The following is a 6,929-nucleotide window of genomic DNA, read 5'->3' on the forward strand; positions in this document are numbered from 1 at the left end:
TCGTATATATATATATATTTAGTTTAAACGCTTGAATTGTTGTGTGGCCAGAGGGAGGTTTGATATTATATGAAGAGTACGTAATTTAACGTCTGAAATTCTTGAAAGTTTAGGAGCCATATAAAAAGCGAGGTAGACCAAAGTAAATTATTGAGTTAATTAGTGAACATATTGGTGTCAATTGATTATTTAGCCTATTAGTACGTTACAGTGAGTGACAACATTTAACAACAACTCAAACACTAAATATAGAATTACAGGTTGTATGCATGAAAGAAACCACCCTATGAACACTTACATATAGCTAAACAAAATCGGGCCGGGAAAATTATTTTTATAATGGGCCTCCAACGAAATGGGGGTGGGGGTGGGGATGGGCTTGAAACAACTGAACTCCGTGCTACGCTTAATGCTGCATAGTAATGTTCGTAAAGTTCACAAATTAAATCAAGATACACTATGCAGATTTTTCATTTACAAACCAATGTTTATTGCTTTTTTGTAAGTCTTAGTAAAGTACAGACCTATATGGCCATAAAGTTATATCGACCAAAACTAATTCACCCAAAAAGAACTTGGAAAGTGTATATACCAGTTTAGCGTTCAAACATACTACTACACCTGTGCTACGCTATAAGCTGTTAACAGGAAAGTTGGCATCCAATTTAAATCCACCCATATTAAATATGATGATCTTGATGTAAGTCCTTACTCGACGATCCCCTAGTAAAGCTGAGCGAAGAAAGTGTGCCTGAATTCACCGGGTAAACTCAGTTTTTTGCCTAGTCGACAGCACCATCTCTCAGTGTCTTTGTTCGACAGCATTAGTTGGCTGTTCTGTTTAGACAACGTCAACATGACCAGCAAAGGATATTACTCTACTAATCTTTTCTAGACATTACCTAGTATAGAGAACAAAGAAACAAAGTAACTAGAAAAGAAGAATATCATTGGCTTTCTGGACCACGTGTTTATGCTAAAACTGCATACAAATCAAAATAAAATAAAAAAAATTTGAATTCTATATCACTAAGGTAGGTAAAAAACATGTGATATTCCTACATTTTACACTCTTCCAGACTAGTCAGTTCATAATATTGATGAAGTGTGGAAAGGTCAAAGTTTAGTTCAGCTTTCTTGATGTGGTTATTTCTATTGAATAGTCGTGATATATCCTTTTTTTATGATTTCCTACTGGTTATTTGCAATTTCCCAATTACTGAAGCTGATAAAAATTATATTTTCTCTTTCATTCTCAAATACTATGGCTGCATGCATGTTTAGCGCTCTGAAAGAAGTGAAAACAGATTAGCAACATGAACATTAAAGCAACCATCCAGTGCTGTTACAGGTTGAAAAGGAGATATATATATAAATATATCAGCATACGCACTTGATCTGGATGATCGTATGGCATATAAGCATATCATACATTTTCCACCTTTTTAGTTTAATATGGTTAGTTTTTGAAATTTATCAATTATTTTATTCTAGCTTCCTTTGTTCCACTGTCATTCAATTGAGGTCATACACTGTATGCTCATGGGAGGTGAGGCATGGCTGTAATGCTGCACAGTGTGCAAGCATATAGACAGTAGTATACTTCAATGGTAGGTCAAGTGGTATTTTGCGCTTACGACTCCCCTCTGTTTGAATGAGAATGATTAGTCACGTGGGTATAATTAATTGCTCTGAGTAACTCTGATGTTACATGTGAAGTAAGAAATATTGAATTTAAACAATCTGGTATATACTCTGGAAAAGTCGGTTATATGATATTGAGGAAGAAAATCAGGTAGATGATCCAGTAAAAGCAACTGCCCCTTGCCAATCAGACAAGTACACATACACTACATTAATGTTATAATAAAGATGGTTCATTTGTACTTTGCATTGTGTCTAGTCTCTTTATTTCAATCTCATGAACTCAATTATTCAGAAAAAATATAGAACTATTATTGAATCTTCTGCTACTCAGTGGACCTATCCCATTGCTCAAATAAAAATCAGTTTGACCTAAATATGCCAGAGAGTGGATTGGAAGAATACAATTTTGGTGCTGTGATCAACAGTTTTCTGTTGAGGTGTTTATTGTTCTTTACTCTTATCCATGTGTTATTAAGTTATTTTTTATGAAGATAACATTTTACACAACTAAAAGAACTAACAATCAAGAGGAAGACTTGGTCAGTTGTCTGAGAGAGATGCCGGGTTTAGGAGAAGTGCTATCTTGAACTTTGAACTTTTGCCTAGGCTGAAGTGGCCTGTATAGGACTCCTAGCTAAAACAAATCAACCTCAGCTCTGGTCAAAGCCACCTGAGACTAACCAAGTAGGACTGGTGTGTCATCGGTGGATGAAATCTGTCAACACTGGTAAAGACAATAAACCTTGAAGCAGTCATGAGTTTCTCCATACTGGGAAATATCCTATCAGGGTGAGCATGGATCATAATGAAGCCCGAGGTCACATAGAACTGATGGACAAGCTGTCAAACACACCTCGTTATTCTGCCATTTTAGAGCAGGGGCTTACCATTCATCAGAGTGTTGGGGTCCTGGCGTACGCCCACCATACTGTACCCCCTACAATTTTTAGAATATCTCAGCCTAGTTTTGGGCAAAGTTTGTGGTAGAAAAGCTTATGATACCTTCACAGATGACTGTGAGTAATGCTAATAAGATGTTCTCCTCTGACATTTAAGGGTACAGTCAACGAAGGCCTTGACCACTTCCTTAACAATTTCAGACAAGTAATTGTTTGTAATGAACAGATTCAGGGTCAGGCAGAGAATTGATTCGGCTGGAATTATCTGATTATCACAGCTAGGACTATCATGTGTTTGAAAGATCAATGACTGAAAGGAAGTGGTGTTCCTTGCTTTCTAAGCTATTGGGTGGTATTGTAAGATTTAATATATGCATTACATTGTGTAATTACTACTTGATTACTGCAGCTAGGTTGTCCATTTGGTCAAAAAGCCAATGATTGTAAATATTCTTATAAAGTATGATCTATGCAATACATTATATAATTATCACGTGATTATCATGCAGTTATGATAATTTGATTATTGTAAGATCATCTGGACCAAAGGGAATTTGTGACACTTAGTCTCTGAGCCATTGAGCAGAGTTTAATTATAATGGATATCTGTTCTATCAATCCAGTTATATATTGTTTAATGTCAGTACCTCTCATGTACATCAACAGTTTGCATAACTGAAGATATTAGATAGGAATTTTAAAATTTAGTTGAAAGGGCATTGCAACCTTCACTTTCCAAGCTATCTAGTGATTTTCTATGGTGAAATATCATTTGACATTTGTGAGAATCGCTCCCCTGACTGAGTTGAGAAAAGGAGTTTTACAGAGCATACTGCATGGTATTTGCTAGATCTTTTCCTGTACAACTGAGGAGTATATTACTTGTCCATGTGTAGGGAGGGAGTTTTGTTTTCTCTGGGTTTATATTTATATATATTGTGGTAACAGCATTAGTATTAATTCTATCTGAAACGATTTAGTTTACCTGAATTATGCCAATGATTATTTCTTTCATAATACCTGAAACGACAAATGTGTCTAGTTTGGGGCACTTAGATAATAACACATTAACGTACTGCAGTTACAAAGGCATAGCCTAAATGTTATAACCAAAGAAAGTTAACAAAATAATGTGCACATAAGCCAGAAACAGTCTGTTTGAAGCTACTAGTGTGTGTGACAATGTATAATGGTGATATATCTATATGACAATATACACGGACAAAGACGGGTACCTCAGCTTCTCTGAAATAAAACAAAATTTGATCTGGTATTTCTCAGTAAAGGTAATGCAAGATGTTTTGATTGAACTGAATTGAAATATTCATGGAGGTGGGTCGATGAGGGGGGGGGGAGAATTATCAGCAGTAAATTAAATAACCGATAGTAACTTGGATATTGTATCAAACGTAAACTCGGTGTACTCAGTGTTTTATTTAGCTATGCTGGAATGTTTTTGTCATGAAAATTTAAATATTTTAATAAGTACAGCTTTCTAAACATTTTCTCAAGATTGTTTCAGTACAAGGTGCAGTAAAAAAGTGAACAAAATGTCAGGTTATAAGTTTACTAAAAAATGAGAAAGTAACTCAAACATGGTGAAACTTTGAAAAACTGCCCCTAGCTGATGCTAAACTTGTTTTTGGAAAAAGTTGCAAGGGAGAGAGGATGTAAGTATTTGTAGATTCTAACAGTTAGAAGTATAGATTGGTGTTTAATAACCCAAGTCAGTTCATGTGTTCTAGGAACCAGTTTAATAGTGTTAGCTCCATTCCTTTCCTACAGGACCTAGCCTCTATTCACATAAAAGCCAGGCAGTAGTGGAGTGAACATTTCTCAGTCAATGATGTTATATTAGTCATAGTCATGTGAACGACAACAGGGGCAGAACAGCCATAGGTATTGTTTAAGCGAATATACAATTAATTCTGGGTACTGAGAGGTTCACAGGTGTTAGGGATGCATATTATGTGATCAAATATGATCATGTCGTGAAGCCCATAAAAATATCACTTGACTAAGGTAACTGTTTGTTAATCTGTCTTTACAGATAGTTTTAGAGAATAGTATAGTTGTAAGTGGGCAGTTAAGATTCTCTTTACAACCTACACATCTGGTTAACCTGTTGACTAATTATAATTCAGCTAGTTTTATGTTATCAATGTGGACTTTTACTATTTATTATATATTTCTTGACCTTGTGGCTGTCTTTTTCATCAACTATTCATTGATGTTTTCTAGCCTTTTTATGTTAAAGTTCCAAGTTGGAATGGTGTAGTATAATGAAAGAAAGTTATGATGAACAGCAGGACACTCAGAATTTACTCTTTGTGGAGGAGCTAGACTTCAGGAAACACCTAAATATTCCTGGAGCCAACCTGACTTTTGACCCAGCAGAGCCCATGGATAAAAATGCATTGTTGCCCAAAGCATCTGGTATATGGGATCTAGCCGTACATCTGGGCATATTCTGAAGTATCCCCTGGCCAGTCAAACCCAATCAAATGTGGATACACTCATAGAATCTAAGCCCTTGTGAAATGAAGTGACCACAGAACTACAGATACACTGCTGCAGACCACCAACTCAACACTTGTCGAGCCAAGCTTACAAGTGGCTCAACCATGGTTGTTAGCCATAGTACCTCCACAAAATGAAGAAGGAGCCCAGGTGGATGTCCTGGTTTCAGGAGTATTTCTCGGGGTGTATCAAAAGAGGATATTTGATTACCACTAGATAGAGATGTCAGATGTGCACTCACCCTCAGCAAGACCAGCAAACCCAGAAGCCAAAAAAAGACTTTCCAATATTAAATTCACCTCCAGTGGTGGCTGAGTTCTGGGAAGGCAGGCACAAAACATTCATTGACACTTGGCCAGCAACAATTATCATGACATTAGAGACCCTGACAGCTCCCACTGTCATTAGATGCACCTTCGCCATGAACGGACGGGCTTTGAAGGTTTTGTTACCAGTCCTACTACCACCACTGTTGACAGCGAGATATTTCTGCATCAATGAGGATGCTTTTACCTCAAGCATCATTGATCTTATGGACCTGCCCAGAGTTGAAGCGAAGATCCTCCACTTTATTGACAATCAATGCTACCTTAGAGGTTCTTTGACTTGACCTAGGGGTGATCAAGATTAGCACTCATAGCCATCCTGCTTACAGGCATCACGGATCATCCCATTCTCCAGCAGGTCCCTATCCTCAAGCACCATTGTTAAGAGATGGCTGCAAAGGGGACTGAGGCCAGGGTCCTGTATAACAAGGAAGAAGACTGGCCGTGGAGAAGACCATCACAGCTGTAAATGTGACTTAAAGAGGAAATTCATCAGTTGCAAGTGATGCTAACTAAAACCAAAGGGGTTCTGGTCAAAGTCCAAGAGACCACAGGCTGATCACTGTGGCAAATTTAAGGATCTGCTGATGGGGTTGTAGTGAGGGCAGGAGAGGTTGGGCTTCGTAGCTGCTCTGGGTAACTGTACTTTTGTGTGTGTGTGTGTATGCACGTATCGTGTGTGTGTTTAAAGGGATTATTTCGTATTGCATTTTTGTTTAACGAATTTATTTTGTGTTTTGATTATATTTAGACAGGGTGATTTTATAATTGAAATTTTGTGCTAGATTATGAGTGTCTGTTTCAGCCATATTATGTTTACAATGTTATGGCTTTGCTTTATGTATGTCTATGTAAAGGATGTTTTTGACTAGACCGGTAAAAAAATCCTGTAAATTTTTTTATCTATGCTAATAGATATATTGGGTTTCTATTTTAAAATGATTTTGAAAAGGTTTTATTTCATTGCGCTATATGAGTTAATGTTAAAAAGTTATCTTGCATGGCCTGCTGGTTATGGTAATTGCCTGGCAATCTGCGGGTTGCATATTCAAAATTCATCACCAAACATGTTCGCCCTTTCAGCCATGGAAGAGTTATATTATGATGGTCAATCTCACAATTCGATTAGAGTAGTCCGAGAGTCGTTGGTGGGTGTTGTTGATTAGTTGTCTTCGCTCTAGTCTATCACTTCTAAAGTACAGATGGTATCAAAACCCGATTTTTAGCGTTATATGTCCTCAAGTTTACCGCTGAGCTACAGGGACTTCATTGTGATTAAACCAACTTTTTATTGAAGCTGTTTCTTTTAATGATAAGCAAAATTAGACTTTCTGGCTATGTTATCACATTTACATTTAGGGCTACAAAGAACCGACTGTAGTGTTTACGAATTAACTAGTAATTTTGTGGTCTCTCGATGGATCAGCTATAAATTTCACATTCTTACTACTCTAAAACCCCCGGCTCGATTCCTCGCGGCGGAATGAGCGCGAACAGCCTGTTGTGGAATTTGCGCTAAGAGCACAAAACAACATTT

Source organism: Limulus polyphemus, unplaced genomic scaffold (assembly GCF_000517525.1).
Source record: "Limulus polyphemus unplaced genomic scaffold, Limulus_polyphemus-2.1.2 Scaffold1537, whole genome shotgun sequence".
In the NCBI taxonomy this organism is placed as follows: Eukaryota; Metazoa; Arthropoda; class Merostomata; order Xiphosura; family Limulidae; genus Limulus; species Limulus polyphemus.